Here is a 15941-nt window from a genome sequence, read left to right on the forward strand (position 1 = left end):
TGAACGCTGAGTTACCATCTTTGGACCGACTTTTAATATAAAGCTGTAATCCTTAAATCTGTGTCAGTAGTCCCACTTACTATGTCACTTTAATTGTATGAATGCGTTAATGAAAAGTTTGTTTTTAAACCTCACTAAACCGCTACTTAAGATCACATTTAATTTGAGTCTTGCTTAATTTGGAAAGCATTTAAAAAATGGAAAAGTTTCCTAAGGAAGTAAAAATTTTGCAAATCAGCCTACAAGGTACAGTAATTGGCTAAGTTCTTTTGAAGAGCAGTGTTGACTAGAGTTAAGGAAAAGTCAGTTGTGGAAAATGGACATTTTTAATAGCAAAATGATGTGCTTTACTATAGAAACAGGAGGAAGGGTGCGTTGTCCTGGGAAAAGTGAATTCTACTTCTTCAGTTCTGTTTTATGCTGATCCACTTTATTGCAAAACGCTAATAGTAAGTGAATCAAGACCACATCCCCTCCCCGATTTATGAAAATAAATAGAAGTATAGAAGATAAGCATTCCCATTTCATCGCATTGTGCATCCGATATTAGAAGAATTCGCAGCTGAGCGCAGATAAACAGCGAAAACAGCATCCCCTACATTTTTGTGCCTCTTTTACTCATGTATTTGTAAACGTAGGAACTTTGGAGACTTAGTAAAGTGGAATACGTGGTAATTTATCTGTTCTAATGTTCTGTACTATCAGCATACACGCCAGCATAAATTAAAAATAAGAATGTCATGTTTAATTTTTCCCATCTTTTAGTAACGCTTTGCACATTCAATATGGAATGACGCTTGACTTTTAATTAGCTACCTTGTTTTAAAGTAATTTTTGCTTCTTAAAAATATTCATCCCTCTTAAAATTGGGCCATTTTTAAAAGTCATTTGCTTTTGAGTAAAGGAACTCTCCTGGTGTCCTTAAAGTGATTTGATCACAACTAACCTACCAGTTGAAGTTGCTGTAGTCCACATTGAAGAATATAAAAGGCAGTTTCTGAGAATTGGTGATTAGTGTGAGATTGAAGGGCAAACTGGTTTTTAATATTTATATTTTTAAAGTGAAAATTTGCATTTAGCAGTTATAAAAAGGTGAATAAGTTTGCTAAAGAAGGGTGAATAGGAAAAGCCTTGTCAAGTTAATAGTTAATATTTAATATGCTGATTTTTAAAAATTCATTTTCTAAGAGTTGATAATTCCCTTTGAGAAACGTTATATTTCTGTGGATTTATTTTGTTAAGTAAATGCATTCCATTCGGAGCAAGGGACAAACAGTTGAGCTCCATGCTTCCTAGTAAATGAGTAAATCAAAATACCTAGTTGCTTGAAGTTGGAGATAAAGCATTTATCTTTTTTCTTATCTAAGTTCTAGGTTTGTGCACTCACTATAGTTCTTTTAGTGCTGTTGGGGTTGGGTGACTGGGACCTAGTAGTACAGTGACAGTTTCTGAGGAACTTTTAGCAGCCTTTCTCAACCGGCTTTGTGCAGAGAATTGTGCTGTAGTGTGCAATGCATTCTACCTTTTAGCTCCAGTGCATTTAGGACGGTTTTAGTTATGTATCATTCTTGAAACAGTTGAGAAAACAGTCACTGAAATTATTTCCTGTGTTTGGTGATTCAGATGAGGAACCTCAGTTGAGAATTGCTGGAAAGGGATCGGAGAAACTACCTATTCTTATATGACAGGATCAGATGAAAGTGCCACATCCTGAAATTTTTGTTGAGACAGGGAGATGGAATACACTTATGTAAAAACCCATCTTAGTGGTGTGCTTTACTGAGATTTTTACCTATATTTTAGTGGACGGGTTATTAGGAAAATAATAGAAGCATGTTTCTCCTCATCTTGAGATTTAGGGAGCTAGATGAAGAATCATAATTAAAAAAATTAGACTTTATACTTCACATTTACTTAATTTTTTTAGTATCTATTATAGCATTATTGTGTTTATTCAGTTACAAATTGTATAAATGGTTATATACAAGTAACTCCATCTGAAAATTGATAAAAGGATTATTTCAGAATTAATGGAAAGTTCATATTGTTTTTTGTAAAACTGTTGTTTTAATTGTTGTTTATATTATTCACGTCTCCTAATAAGAAAATATGGTACCAATAAGATTCAAAATTTTTCTCTTGTGAGCTGTCATGTAATTTATAGAAAATGAAAAACAGTCCCCCCCCTTTTATTTTTAACACTTAAAGAGTCTAGCAAGTGGAATTGTTAGTAGTCCCCTCACAATGAATTGCCACATTGAACGAGGAAGTTTTCTGTGTTGGTTTTATGTTTTGCTGTCTTTTGGACATCTATTTTGGCTATATACGCTCTTATTCTCTCTAGAGACTGGAAGAAAAATGTCTAATCCAGATATTTCAGTTTGTAGAAATTTCCTAGAATTGAGTTGCTGGACATCAGAATATGATTATATGGGAGTTTTTAGGTGAAGTAAATCTTGTCTTTGTTATTTTTTTCAGACTGGGGAGTGTTAAAGTGAACAGACGCTTTCTTGACTACTGCTAGTATTGTTCATCACCTTTGTTTTAAAACAGGTCTTAAGGGTATTTCCTAATATTTAAAAATCTTGATAGTATCTTAGAGGGGTTTGTCTGGCTTTAATTTATGTCTACTTTTTTTCCACTGTCAAGTAGCTTTGTGCATAAGAGCATAATATGAGTAGTAAAATAGCCTTTATTGATGCGGCAAGGATGGGGTAGATGAATTGGGTTATAGAAATATACCAATAAATGGAGATTATTTCCAGAGAAATCGTGTGGACTTCTATAATGTCTCCTTGAGTCTGGAAGTGAAAATGTAAAATGACTTAATGTCAGACAACCAGTGGTGCGGGGTTGCTTTTGGCCTCCTGATTTTCTTGAGCTTTTTGGGTGTGGCTTGCTCTTGAGTAGTTCAGTAGTCTGATTGTCATTCAGGTGCCTTGTTACTTGTGAAACATGTTTTCTTATATTGAAGGAGTGCGGGTGATCTCTTAAAACTGAATATGTTGAAGAAGACCTGTATTTCTAGGAAGATTTCTCTTAATTTGTAAGGCAGATGTGAAGTTTTATGGTGTTAGGTTGTCTTCATCAATTAACCATTATTGAATTGGTCTCAGTTATCACTTCTTACCAATATCAAGTGCCAAAATGTTTGAATTTGGGATATTGTAATTAATTTATTTCCTACTCTATTTTGTGCCATTGAAGGCTTTTACGGGGAGTGGCAGAAGAGGAATGTTTGCCTTTCTAAGAAAAATGAGCCTTCTAACCACAACCCCTGCCACTCCTGAAGTAACAAGAATTTTGGTGGTTATTGTTTCTCACTTGTAATTTCGTGCCTTCGTATTATATGCTTTGCTGTGTGTAAGCGTGGCCTGTGTCATGGAAGTTTCTGCTTTGGGAATTTTTTGGAACTATTCTTGACTGCAAGGTGGGGAGGATTGGTGAGTTGCACAGGGCATCACCTGATCTGAGAGCAGCATGACCTAAGAACCTGGTATTTTGATGCTTTGCTGGCTGGTGCAGTGCCTGAGGGAGTAAGAGCCCTGTTGTTGTAAGATAGTGTCTTACTCCCTCAGGCACATCTCCAGCAAGTCCCTTGCTGTCCTCCAGTTTGATTGCTTTGCCTGATGACTAGTAAGTAAGTTCTTCTGATTACCAAATATCGTTAATTAGATACCAACTTTTAAACTCTTTATTATTGTTTGGGTTTGTAAGGAGAATTGCCTTGTTACACTTATTACTTCTACTAAGTATTATGTAAAATTGGGTATATGGCAAATATGTTAAAAGAGAGTGTGGGAACTGCTTTATATAGCAAATTACTTCCTAAGTTTTACCTTATGTAAATATTCTTAAGAACTATTGTTTATTTGAAATGTTAGTCTGTGTTTTAATTTTGCATGTACATGACATTTACTTGTTTAGAAATTGGACAAAACATAGGCCTTTTTGTGAAAAAGGGGTTCAGAAATGCCTTAGGTTCTGATTTTATTCGTTTTCTAAGCTGCTTATTAACAAATGACTACAAATTTAGTGGTTCTAAGCAACACATTTACTACCCTGCAATTTCTATGGGTCAAGAGGCTGGGCACAACTTAGCTGTGTCCTCTGTAAGACTGCAGTCAAGGTGTTGGCCAGGGCTGGGTTGTTATCTAGAGACTCAACTGGGAAAAGATCTACCCCCAGACTTCCTTGGGTTATTGGCTGAATTTATTTCTTTGTGTCTGTTAGGTTCAGAGCAGCTTGCTTCTTCAAAGTCAGCAAAGGAAGAGAGTCTAGCAAAGGTGAACTGGTGCTGTGTTCTTACATAATCATGTACATGTAATCACATACAACCCATTGCCTTTGCTGTATTTTATTGATTAGAAGCAAGCCATAGGTCCAGTTCACGTGCAAGGGGAGGGAATTATACAAAGGTTTAAACACCAGGAAGTGTAGGAATCAAGAATAGTCACATCAGTTCTGTCTGCCACATGGATTATAGACTTGGATTGACAGTTGAACATGTAACTTTTTTGTGAAACTCATTTTTTATTTACTTTTAAAAAGTTGTCCTAATGCATATGGTAAGTATAGCATTAATAAACATGAATCAAGCCCCTTTTAGGGGCTGCGCATTGTAGTTACTGAGGGTTCACATATGGAGCTTCTTTATGCACTGCTCAACTCTCCACTGAATTTGAGAGATGGGTGTATGTGATTATTATACAGTGCAACAAATTATATAATAGAACTGTTAGCAAAATGCTTAGTGAAGTATCTTTGTCTAGGCTAGTCAAAAAATGCTTCCCAGAGGAAGGTTTTTTGAATACATTGAATACAGTTCAAAATACATTTGAACTGTAGTTTGAAGGATTTAGAAGTTTTATGGAGAGAGGGCATTATAGACTAAAGAGAAATCCACAGAAGCGTGGGTTTTGATAGGGCATACTGAAAAGTTAAATATGTCTGGATTGTAGGGTGCATAGAGGAATGATGAGAACCTGAAGCTAGAAAAATAGAAAGTGGAGCCAGCTGAAGGATTTTGTAGTGCTATAGGTTTGTTTTATCTTATGAAGTTTGAAAGCAGGGGGAGTATCATGATTAGGCCATTGGGCACAATTAACAATTGTAGTTTACATGGCTGGCGACCTTCTCTAGTGGTGCAGACTTCAGGCTGAATGCAGCAACCCTGATCAGGATTCAGTTCTTAAGGAGGAGACTGTGATTGCAGGAGGATAAGTTAGGATTCTTTTAGAATATAACTGATAGAAGATGCCTATGTTGAAAACATGGCATTGGTGAGGGAGAAGAAAAGTTAGATTTGATTGAGATTTCTAAGGTAGAACAGATAGAATTGAGAACCATGGTACATAGTGATGTCTTTAACCAGTATTAAAGATGAAAAGAACAAGTTTTAGGAAATGATAATGAGTTCCTTTTAGGCCTGTTAAATTTGAGTGGCTATAGGATTTCCATCTGGATAAAAGTATCCTTTAAGTGGTTGGAAACATGAGTCTCTAATTCAGGATATTACAAAAAATTGAGAAATCAATTTGCAGGTTATAAATGAACCCAGAAAGTGGGTAAGATTCCTAAGGAATGAATATAAATTGACGAAGGACAAGGATGGAATCCAGAGAAGCAAGTATTTTAAGAGACAGGCAGAGGAAGAGGCCAGCAATTAGAATTCAACCACAGGGAAAGGAAGTTTTTTAAAACCTTTTTTTTTTTTAATTATAAAAATAATACCTGTTCACTAAAGAAAAATTAACATACAGAAAAGCATGTATAAAAATCGCAAATCACTTGTAATCTTACCACCAGAAATAACCAGAAAAAAGTGTTAATGTCTTTTATATATGTATTTGTTTTAGACACAAAATTAGGAACATTCGTTTTTATATTGTTTTGATTTTAACCTTTCTGATGTTCTAATACAAAGTTTTAAAGCTACAATTTTTCCTCTTAAGAATTGCTTTACCTGAATCCCACTGATTTTGAAGTGTTTTTGTTAACATTCAGTGAAAAATGTATTTTAATTTCCCATATGATTTCTTCTTGATCCATGGGTTACATATTCTTTGATAACGTGCTCTTTCTATTTCCACCAGTTTCTAACATCCCATTAAAATTTTTTATAACAGCATTTTAAATTATTACCCAGTATTCCAAAAATCACTCAAATATTTAACGAGGACCCGCTCTTCTGGACACTATTCTGGAGATACAGCAGTGAAGAAATAAGATAAAAATCCCTGCTTTTAGGGGCCTTATTATTCTATTTGGGAGAGATAGTAAACAAACAAGTAAAATACATAGTGTGTTAGGGCATTCAGTGTAATGGAAAAAAATGGAGTGCAAAGGCTGATAGAGATTCTGGGATGGAGCCCTGTGTATAGTTGCTATTTTAAATAGGGTTTTAAGGATGACCTCACTGACAAGGTGACAATTCAAGCAGAAAGTGAAGGAGCAAGCCTGGAGGATCTCTGGGGGAAAAACATTTTCAGGCACAGGGAACAGTAACTGTAAAGGCCCTGAGGCATGAGTGTACCTGATATGTAGATTTACTACAGCTGGAGTGCAGAGGGCTGTAGAAGATCACAGCATAGTGGGGTGCCATGAGATTGGGACAGAATCATAAACTGCCTTGTAACCACTGACCTGTGGTTTCTGGCTTTTGTTTGAAAGAGGGATGGGGAGACACTGGAGTATTTTGTGCAGAGGATTGACATAATCTGACTTGGGTTTTAAAGGATTACTCTGGCTATTGTGTGAGGTGGCAAGAGTCAGCAAGGAGGCAGAAATCCAGATGAAAGATAACAGTGGCTTGGAGTAGGGTGGCAGTGCTGGAGGTGCTAAGCAGTGGCCAGATTCTGGATATCCAGTGTTTTGAAGATAGAGCCACCTGGATTAGATGTGGAGGTATGAGAGAAAATGAAGAGTCAAGGATTTATTTAGTTGTTCCTCATGGTTGAGCATTTAGCTTGTTTGCAGTTTGGTACAGTTATAATAAAATACTGTTGCCGTGAACATCCTGGTAAGCAAATTTTTACAGTTTTTTTTTTTTTTTCCTTTGGATGGAGTCTCGCTCTGTCGCCCAGGCTAGAGTGCAGTAGTACGATCTTGGCTGACTGCAACCTCTGCCTCCCAGGTTCAAGTGATTCTTGGGCCCCAGCCTCCCAAGTAGTTGGGATTACAGGTGTGCACACCATGCCTGACTAATTTTTGTATTTTTAGTAGAGACTGGGTTTTACCATGTTGGCCATGCTAGTCTCAAACGCTTGGCCTTGAGTGACTCGCCCACCTCAGCCTCCCAAAGTGCTAGGATTACAGGCGTGAGTGCCTGGCCAGTTCTTAAAAATTTATCAGCGACATGGGATTGCCAGAAACAAAGATATGCTTTTGTTCAAGGCATTTGATCTTTATTGCCAGTTTGCTCATTAGAAATGGAAACAGCTTCTAGCAAGGTATAATCTTTAGGACTATGTAAAATTTTTTAACCCATAAAAACTTGTGTGGTTTTTGATATTTATAAGCACAGATTGGTAGATACATTTTGAGTAATATCACCTATCAGAGTCATTATTTCATTTTAGAGCCCTTTTTTTTTTGCAATGAAAATATTTAGTGTGTCAGAAAATTATAGGTATATTCAGTCATTTCAGTTTCATAAGTTCTGACCATGTGGAATATCCTAATTTTTGCTTGATTGTGATTAGTCTGTAATAGTTCTTTAATTTACCTATTTATATGTGAACTGAGGAAAAAAAAGAACAAAGAAGCCAGATATACATAATGGGTTATTTATTATGTGTAATATGTTTCAGAGAGCCAGTGCTCAGTTTGGACAATAAATTTTGCTATTTTTGTTGGTTTTTAATTTTTTCCTACTGTTAACCTCTATTCTGTTCTTTCTCATTTTGTAAAGTTAATTTTGTTCTTTCTCCTAGCTTCTTAGTTCTTTTATTTTTTATTTAATATTTTTAATGATAAAAGTGTTTAAGACTGTGTTTACTTCTTGTTACATATAGTCACTTCCCATAGCTTTGGATACTTAACACTTTCATAATCATTGAGTACACATTTTCTTTTTCTTTGAAAAGTCAGTTCTATCAAGGAATAATCATGTTAACTGCATTTTGAAATTTTCTTTTACTTGGAAGTTATTTTGAAGTGTGGCTTTATTGTGGTTGTCCTTACTACTACCCTTTCGTTACTTCTAGTGTTAATTTAGAAATATTGTACTGTGACTGGGCATGGTGGCTCACACCTGTAATCCCAGCACTTTGGGAGGCCAAGGTGGGTGGATCATCTGAGGTCAGGAGTTCGAGACGAGCCTGGCCAACATGGTGAAAGCCTATCTCTACTAAAAATACAAAAATCAGCCAGGCATGGTGGCAGGTGCCAGTAATCCCAGCTTACTAGGAGATGCTGAGGCAGGAGAATTGCTTGAACCCTGGAGGTGGAGGTTGCAGTGAGCCGAGATCGTGCCACTGTACTCCAGCCTGGGTGACAGAGCAAGACTCCTGCTCAAAAAATAGAAAAAAGTATTGCACCATGGTCAGAGAATCTTAAGTCTTTCAGTTGTAAAGGATAGAAGCATAACTCAAAATAACATTAGGTGGAAAAACTATATATTGTTTCAAGTTACTGAAAAGAATCCTAGGGTAACTTAGAGAATTGAAGGAACAAATGCAGGAACCAAGGCCTCTGGGGCTGAAATTTAGAGAGGGGGGTGTGGGGGAGGATGAGAGAGAGAGAGAGAGAGAGAGAGAGAGAGAAAGTGTGTGTGTGTGTGTGTGTGTGTGTGTGTGTGTGTGTGTGTGTGTGTGTGTCTGGGATTACAGGTGTCAGCCACTGCCCCCAGGCGGTATGGGCCTTCTTTAAGCTGGGGCCTTGAGACTCTGTACTTTTAACTACATGCTATCTTTCAGGCCTGAAGGGAGTACCTTTCTCTACCTCCAGCAGAAAGGACTGAGATTAACTCAGTTTGAGTTCTGTGTCTGTCCATAAATTACAAAAGCAGAGATGGGATGCACTTTATGTCCAGGCTGTATTCTCTTATTGTGGGGAAGAGTTTAAATCTTCAAGTCATGTTTCTTGGGCTGACCTTAAGCAAATTTCTTAGTTCCTCTGTACCTCTGTTTTCTCATCTCTAGAATCAGGCCAGGTGCAGTGGCCAGGTTGCACCTGTACAAGGTTGCACCTGTACAGGCCAGGTTGCACCTGTAACCCCAGTACTCTAGGAGGCCGAGGGGGCGATTGCTTGAGCTCAGGAGTTCCAGGCCAGCCTGGGCAACATGGGGAAACCCCGGTTCTACCAAAAATACAAAAATTAGCCAGGTGTGGTGGTGTGTGCCTGTTAGTCCCAGCTACTCCAGAGGCTGAAGCAGGAGGATCGCTTGAACCCAGGAGGATCGCTTGAACCCAGGAGGCTGAGGTTGCGGTGAGCCAGGATTACACCACTGCACTCTAGCCTGTGTGACGGAACGAGACTCTGTCTCAAAACAAAGCAAAAACCTGCTTTTGTGGTATTGTGAGGGTTAAAGTAGTCCACATACTTCATACCTTTATGCTTCTATTGAACGAACCTCTTCAATGAATGAAAAAGTTAAAACATCCAAGATTTATGCCCCACTTCCAGTCTCACCCTCCTCAAAAGACCATGTGCTTTACTCTGATACCATATTCCTTTCACTTGCCAACTGCTCAGACTGCAGAAACAGTCCAGTTTTCATTATTTTTATAATATGTGTCTTCCTTGTATTTACAGAATTCTCCTCTGAACATTTAAATTGAGTTTTTCAGCACATTTACCGTGCTAAACACATGGTAAAAACTTTGTAAATATTGAATGTTTCCCAAAATGTATTTGATAACTACCTTATTATGTTTTAAGATAAGATTATTATCAGAATTATTGCTGTGTTTAAATTATGTATAAAAATGTATTGCTGTAGAAAGAAGTGGTAGGCTTTGTTTTTATTTGTATAATGTAAATATAGATAAATTAATTTTTGAACCAAATAGGTATAATGTAGATTATATAAATGGAGGCAGTTATAAAATAGCTTTAGAAGTAAAATTATACTGTGCTTATAGCTCTTTTATAACCATTTGAAGGTGTTACGAAGTGTTATCAATGTGAGTGTGTTTTGTGGGTGGTTGAAGATGGTTGGAAGGATGGTTGATAAGGTAGGTCAGTGTTTTCATTAAGTGCGTGCTGCTACTTCAGGGCAAAGGCTTGAAAAACTTAGATTTTTTTTTAGTTACATGATTTTACTGCATCTCAGGCAACCTGGATGACATGGCATTTACTAAAGCAATTCGCTGCTTTGCTGGTGCTTCAGCACCCTTCAGTCTGAGAGTCCTGAAGTCTTGATTTGTAATTCTCCAGATTTCCTGTCTATCATAGCACTTCTTCACAAACAGTGTATCTGGTCACCTTGAATTCTCAGTTCCTTAATAACTCCTTTTGTCCACTCTTCCTACCACTTTACCGTGCACAGAGGTTTTTGGAGGATTGCTGTTACTTTCTTTAAAACCAAATAAAATTAAGAAATAAAACTAATACAGTCACTTTTATATAGTAATTTATGTGTTAGGATAGTTACTTCATAAGAGTTTTGAGTCTATGTCATAAGAAGTCGGTGGTAGAGTAGATAATTTCTTTAGCTGTTATCCAAAGATGAGACTCAGAAGTTAGATCAACCACTTGTAGTATTTTAAGTGTGAGTTATTCTATATTTTAGTTGTGAAATGTACAGAATCTAATTAACTTTTAATAATTCAGAGTCCTTTTCATACTTGGCTGCTTTTCTTTTCCTGTACAATTTTGTGTTTTCTCTTTTGTCTTTTAAAAAATTGTTAGTTAAAAACATTGTTTAGTTTTATAACCCTCCCTCATTTGTATAAATCACCTCTCAGATTATTCATATAATGAGTATTGCCTGAATGTCATTTTCTTGTTAAAGTCTCTTCTGGGACCCTCTGACCTACCGTGTTCTGAATTGATTATCCTATGAGATCGCTTTTTGTTCATCATCATCTTGGAAATTGCATTTGCCTGCCTCTCTCTTACGTTCAGTTTCCTGGTTCCTTGAATTTATGTGTCTTCTTTGTTGGTATTCTCCGTTGTTTTCAGTTGATATAATCCCGTAGTTCCTACTGAGAAAGAATACGTGTAAGGTAAACATGTTTTGAGGCTTCCATTTCTGAAAATATTTTATTTCTGCCCTCATTTTTGATTAGTACTTTGACTTGACATAGAATTCTAGGTTGAAGTTATTTTCCCTTAGAATTTTAAATGTGTTGCTTTGTTGCCTGCTGGCTTCTAGTGTTGCTGTCGAGCACATAGATGTCATTATGGTTTTTGACCCTTTGTATGAAAATTTCATTATTACATGCCTTGGGAGGGAACTGTTTTCATTCATTGTGCAACATATTTGGTAGGCTCTTCAAGTTGGCTGCTTTCTGTGATTTTTTTTTTTTTTTTGCCATTTTTTTCTTTCATGATTTAGATGTTGTACACCTAGAGTAATCCTTTGCTTTTTCTTTTTTCTCTTCTTTTTTTTATGTCTTTGCTTTTTGTTCTTTTTTTCTTTTGGGGGATTTATTTATTTATTTAAATACAAGGTCTCGAGGCTCTGTCACCTTGGTTGGAGTGTAGTCGTGTGATCCTAGCTCACAACAGCCTTGAACTCCTGGGCTCAAGGGATCCTCCTGCCTCAGCCTCTTGAGTAGTTGGGACTACAGGTGCATGCCACCATGCCCAGATAGGGACTTTTAAAAATATGATCTTATAACTCTTCTGTCAATTTTTATTTGTTTCTGTAATTTTAATTTTTAACTTAATTTTTAATGTTTTTAAAATTTCTGAGGTCTTTAAAAAAGTGTGTTTTCATATATTCCATTTTTGTTTTGTGGGTACAGTATCTTTTTCTAAGAATATTACTGATATGTATTTACATGTGCATCTGTTTGGGTATCTATGTATGTGCAGGTTTGTATATGTATGTGTATGCTTTGTTCCGTTTCCTCATGACTCAATTTCTTCCCGCTTGCTTTTTCTGTTTGTTTAGCTTCATTCTTTTGTTAGATATTTTCCTTAAATGTTTGGTGATCTTTGGCTAACTCCTGATACTGTTAAAGTGGGAGATCACTAAAAGGCAAATTGGAAGCTCTCTGTGCATGTAGTGTCCTCTAACTGGGCCATTTTCTCGGGAGTTTTACTGTCTTTTCTCTTGGGCTGGTCATATTTTCCAGAAATCGCTTTTCTTGCCTGGAAGATGCAGTCGTTTATGCTAGTGATCTAGGAGCAGAGTGAGAAGAAGATTGAGAGTCCTAATACTCAAAATGATGCTTTCATTTAATCTCCATATTTAGTATCAATACAGGACTTCTGCCTTCAGCTATTCCTGTTGTCTGCAAGTCTAGAAACTTTTCCCTCTCCAAATAACAAACTTTTAGTGTAGTGCCAGGGTTGGGGTTGCTTAGCTGCTGCAAGTCAGGGAGGACAACTGGGAGATCTCACAGCTTCTTACAGGGACTGGCAATGAATCTTTCTCTTTGAGGCCTGCCTTCACCCCTGCTTCCAGGGATATCTTGTGCTTGCCAATTCTGTTGCCTCCTGTCAATCAGTTTGCTTCTCTGCTTTCCTAGTTCTGCAGTGAAAATTATTACTCATTAATTTTCTTTCCAGAGTCTGAAGGTACTGCTTTTTATTTCATTTTCTTGATTTTTTCTAGGCTTATTCCCTTTAAAAATTACATTTTTATCATTTTAGTAGGATGTTTGGACTGAGCAGAAACTAATGAATGTGTACAACTAGTTATCTTTACTTAGAGGTTTTCTTTTTTTAATTGCAGAAGAAATAAGAATTCACTCCTATAAAAATTTAGATGATGCAGCTGGGCGTGGTGGCTCACGCCTGTAATCCCAGAACTTTGGGAGGCCGATGCCGGTGGATCACCTGAGGTCAGGAGTTCGAGACCAGCCGGACTAACATGGTGAAACCCTATCTCTACAAAAATTACCCGGGCATAGTGGTGCGTGCCTGTAATCCCAGTGACTCGGGAGGCTGAGGCAGGAAAATTGCTTGAACCCGGGAGGCAGAGGTTACAGTGAGCTGAGATTGCGCCATTGCATTCCATCCTAGGCAACAAGAGCGAAACTATGTCTCAAAAAAAAAGAAATTCAGATGATGCAATAAAAGTGAAAGTCACTTTCAGTCCTCTGGTATGAACATGTTCAACTAGTCCTCTTTAACTGGAAGTTCTCTTTTTTTAATTGCAAAAGAAATAGGAATCAACCCCTATAAAAATCAGATAATTAAGATAAAATGGCAGTCACTTCCAGTCTTCCTTTGCTGATCCCGTTGTCTTCCCAGATGTAACTGTTATTTTTTTATATGTATACTTCCGTTTTAACTCATTTACATACTTTTAAGTACATAGAAAAAAGTAGTTTCGTTTTGTATGTGATTTTTGTGATGGAGGCTGTTATTGGCAAGAATGTGGTCATACTGTGTTCCTCTAAAACCTACTTTTTCTCCATAATATGTATTTAGAGGAGTTTTTCATAGGAGAACATACAAATACAACACATCTTTTTTTTTTTTTTTTTTTTTTTTGAGATGCAGTCTTGCTCTGTCGCCAGGCTGGAGTGCAGTGGCACGATCTCAGCTCACCGCAACCTCTGTCTCCTGGGTTCAAACAATTCTTCTGCCTCAGCCTCCTGAGTAGCTGGGATAACAGGCGCTCGATACCACGCCTGGCTAATTTTTGTATTTTTAGTAGAGACAGGGTTTCACATGTCGGGCAGGATGGTATCGATCTCTTGACTTCGTGATCCTCCTGCCTTGGCCTCCCAAAGTGCTGGGATTACAGGCATAAGCCACCATGCCCGGCACAACTCTTCTTTTTAAGTGTCCTGTACTTGCTGTTCCATAGTACATATGCACCATAGTTTACTTAACCATTCTATTAGTAAATGTTTAGAATGTTTATAATTTTCTACTTTTCCAGTGTTACTGTAAACATCTTTATGAATACGTTTTTGTACATGTGTATGATTTTTTTTTCTAGGATGATTACTATTCTGATACCAACAAGTATATTGCAGTATAATTCTGGCACGAAGTACCTGAAATTAGTGTCAGATGCCACAGGTGCTTTTGGGAAGGACACTATCCCAAGAAGGCTGCTTTCTTCAAGTGGCACTTTAAATGCCAGCCACACCTCAGAGGTCTCCAGGGCACCAGCATTTCTGCCCACCAGACTAAAATTTGGGGAATTCCATTACGCCTTAAGTTTGATAGTTGACTAGTACGACTCACAGAACTTAGGAAAATATGATACTTATGATTCTTGTCATTTAGTTTTATTATAAAGGATATAGATCAGGATCAGCCAAGTAAGAGAGACACAGTGCCAAGTGCAGGAGGATCCTGAATGCAGAGCTTTCCTTTGTTCTCCTTGTGAAATCAGGCTGTGGATCCCTCCTGGCATATCTGTGTGTTCACGAACCAGGAAACTCCTCCAAGTCTAGGTGTCCAGACTTATTTGGATTTCGTTATGAAGGCATGATTGACTGAAAATTGGCCAGTCAATTGATGGAACTCAATCTCTAGCTCACCTCTCCCCAGAGATCGGGCTGACTCACAGTCCCAGCCCTCTAATCACATGGTTGGTCTTTCTGGTGACTAGCTCGCATTCTGAATTATCTATTTAAAGTCAGGTGTGATCCAAGAACTTCATGAATAACAAAGACACCCCATCACTTGGAAAATTTCAAGAGTTTTTGAAGTTCTGTGCCAGGAACCAGACAAATTCTTTATTATACAACAGATACCTAGAAGTAGAATTTTCTGCTTGAGCGGTAGGCACACTTCAATTTTTAATAAATATTGAAAACTCTCCTTTACAAATGCATACTAATTTATTCTGTACCAGCAGTATAATTTCCTATAACTTTCCTGTTATTAGATGGTATTCTATTCTCTTTTCCTCTATGTTGCTTGATGAAAAATTTGATTTTTTAGATACATTTTCCAATTGCTAGTGAAAATGGGCGTTTTCCCATGTGTTTATTATTAGCTACATGTTTCTTTTTTCAATTGCCGATTCATTGGGTTTGCCCATTTCTCTATTGGGTTATTCATCTATTTTATATTGATTTGTAGTTTGTTATATATGTGTTAGCCCCTTTTTTGTTGCTGTGAAGAAATACCTGAGACTGGGTAATTTATGAAGAGCTTTAGTTGGCTCATGGTTCTGCAGGCTGTGCAAGAAGCATGGCACCAGCATCTGCTTCTGGAGAGGGCATCAGGTTGCTTTCATTCATGGTGGAAGGCGAGGAGGAGCTGGCATGTGCGGATCAGATGGTGAGAGAGGGAGCAAGAGGGAAAGAGGAAGGAGCGCTAGACTCTTTTCAACGATTAGTTTTTGCAGGAACTAAGAGTAAGAACTCACTCCTGAGAGAATGGCACCAAGACATTCATGAGGGATCTGTCTCCACACCCAGACATCTGCCGTTAGGCCCCACCTCCAACACTGGGGATTAGGTTTCAACATGAGACTGGGAGTGGGCCAAGGGGCACCAGAAAAACCATATCCAAACCATAGCACTGTATTATATATGTTAGTCTTCTGTGTTTATATGTTTTAAGTATTTCCTCCCATGCCATTGGTTTCTAAAATTAAGTTTTTACAAATTAGATTTATTGTGTTAATTCTAATGGTAGAAGGTTATTAATTTAAATTAAAATGGTATTTATAAGTTTGTTGCTTCCCATGAACAAAGAAAGGGCCTTTATTGCCAAAGCATTTTGTGATTTTAGCTAGCTTAGATATGTTGGATTGAATTCCATAGAAATTTAAACTACATAGGTTCCTGTCTCCCTCCTTATTTTTTGGAACATTTGAACTCCTTAAGAGTTGGAAGGAAGAAGAGAAAGA

General features: G+C 37.4%; 1 protein-coding gene across 2 annotated transcripts in view; it reads left to right on the top strand.

The window, feature by feature from the left end:
* The window catches only part of ZNRF2 (zinc and ring finger 2), a 90326-nt gene that overhangs the window by 1908 nt on the left and 72477 nt on the right, over positions 1-15941 (top strand). The window lies entirely within an intron of this gene.

Source organism: Rhinopithecus roxellana, chromosome 18, assembly GCF_007565055.1.
Source record: "Rhinopithecus roxellana isolate Shanxi Qingling chromosome 18, ASM756505v1, whole genome shotgun sequence".
Taxonomy (NCBI): domain Eukaryota; kingdom Metazoa; phylum Chordata; class Mammalia; order Primates; family Cercopithecidae; genus Rhinopithecus; species Rhinopithecus roxellana.